Here is a 2101-nt window from a genome sequence, read left to right as displayed (position 1 = left end):
CATGGTATAAACAAATAAAATGAGGAAAGTAATAATTACTCAGTAGGGAGAGAGAAAACCTAGGGCAGGCTCCTATCCTCCAGGAAATGATTATGGCTGAGGACTTAAAAATGAAACAAGAAAAAATGTGACAACAGGAACACTTCAGTGTTCACCATGTTGGGGAAATTCGATGTTGGGAGGCTGGATCTGCCAGATAACAGGGGTTGACTTCTCCTTAAGAAAAGGTTGGTGACACAGGGGGCACTTGGATTTGAACCAGGGACTTCTTGATCTGCAGTCAAATGCTCTACCCCTGAGCTATACCCCCAGAGGACATTTTTGGTTCATTAAACACTTTCATAACCACAGTTATTCTCAAGTTATGCTGTGGCCATCCATGTCTCTTTGGGAGTTACCCAAGCTGCTGTTCTGCTCACCCACCTCCACACTTGCCAAAACCTGTTTCTCTTCTCCAAAATATTCCCACCTATGCCCACCTAAGCATCTCTCTCCCCAGCCCACTAAAACACTTCTTACCCTCACCATTATGATGATGATGGTGATGATGATGATGATGATGAACAAAGGTATCTCCCCACACCACTTAATATCTAAGAAGCTTCCTTCCTTCCTTCCTACCTTCCTTCCTTCCTTCCTTCCTTCCTTCCTTCCTTCCTTCCTTCCTTTCTTCTCTATTTCCATTCTTTGGCTTGGTTTCCTTTTGCAGGGACTAGGCCTGGGCCATAGGAAGCTCTCAGGAGCTTGGCTAGCCCCACTGAGGCTAGGCCAATTAAGGGGCAGCCTTGGGTTTCTGGAGGATGAGGAATATGTAAGGTTAACTCCAACTGTCAGCAAAGCTGCAGGCCTTAAGCATTTGTCTTCTTGCTCTGGAACTCAAAGACCCTCTACCTGACGGTAGTGAGCCTTCATCAATTGTACTTCTGTTTTGAGCCTTTCTTGGGTATCACGCACTACTATACTAATGGATATGGTTATCCATGGTTTTGTTTAGATTGGCCTGTGGCTTTCTTTTTGGAATATGGTCTTTTAATTTATTTCATATCAGGAGCATGCAAACTTCCTAGGATAATTTGGGGAGATTTCCACAGTTTTCCATGCTCTGGAATATTATATAAAACACAAGAGTGACCTATTCCTCTCTACATGTTGGGGAAAACTTGGCTGGAAGCTCTCTGGATGTGGTGACTTTCTGAAGAGGTGCTCCTTGTCTTTTAAATGTGTTCCATCATTACTGGCCTATTCAGGTGCCCACTTCTTCTGAGCCGTATTTACTGATTCATTTTCACCAAGAAAATGGAATGAAGTTGTCCATAGTATTCTAGTATTCTCTTATACTGTGAAAATTCACTTAGGCATGTTTTGGTTTTCCTTTATGATGTTGCTCATTTGTCTCTTTGGTTTATTCTTAGTTGGACCACTTGAATGTTTACTGGTTTCTTTGTGGGGTGCTGGAGAGGGAACCAGGGCCTTGTACATGGGAAGCGCACACTCTACATCTGAGCTACATCCCCAGCCCATTTGCTTATTTTTTTTTTGAGGCAGAAATTGGGATGCAACTTCAGTTACCAGAAGTTGGTCTGCATATTTTTTTGCTTCATGTACATTTGAAGCTCTGTTAATAAATGAATACACATTGAAGATTGTTATATTTCCTTGATGAATTGATCTTTGCGCCATTAAGGATCATCCTTTTTAACACCGACAATTTCCCTTATTCTGAAGTCTACATAATCTGTTGTAAAATAGCCTCTCCATCTTCCTTTTGGTTAATGTTTAGCACATCTTTTTCTCCCTTTTAATTTAAAATGTCTTTATACTAAAAGACATATTTTTAGTGTTTTTGTAGGCAGCATATAGTTGTTTTTAAAAATCTACCTTAACAGTCTGGGGATGTGGCTCAGTGGTAGAGCCCTCACCTAGCACGTGTGAGGCCCTGGCTTTGATCCTCAGCACCACATAAAAATAAATAAAATAAACATTTTGTGTCCAACCATAAAATAACTATTAAAAAAATCTACCCTTGGGCTGGGGATGTGGCTCAAGTGGTAGCACGCTCGCCTGGCATGCGTGCGGCCTGGGTTCGATCCTCAGCACCACA

At 41.8% G+C, this 2101-nt stretch overlaps 1 non-coding gene across 1 annotated transcript; it reads right to left on the bottom strand.

The window, feature by feature from the left end:
* Nucleotides 1-238: 238 nt before the first annotated feature.
* On the bottom strand, nt 239-310 carry Trnac-gca (transfer RNA cysteine (anticodon GCA)). The gene has a single exon. It is a non-coding gene; the product is annotated as a tRNA-Cys (tRNA).
* Nucleotides 311-2101: the final 1791 nt, after the last annotated feature.

Source organism: Callospermophilus lateralis, chromosome 1 (assembly GCF_048772815.1).
Source record: "Callospermophilus lateralis isolate mCalLat2 chromosome 1, mCalLat2.hap1, whole genome shotgun sequence".
Taxonomy (NCBI): Eukaryota; Metazoa; Chordata; class Mammalia; order Rodentia; family Sciuridae; genus Callospermophilus; species Callospermophilus lateralis.
The sequence above is the reverse complement of the archived record's forward strand: the minus strand, read 5'-3'. Positions and strand labels throughout refer to the sequence as shown.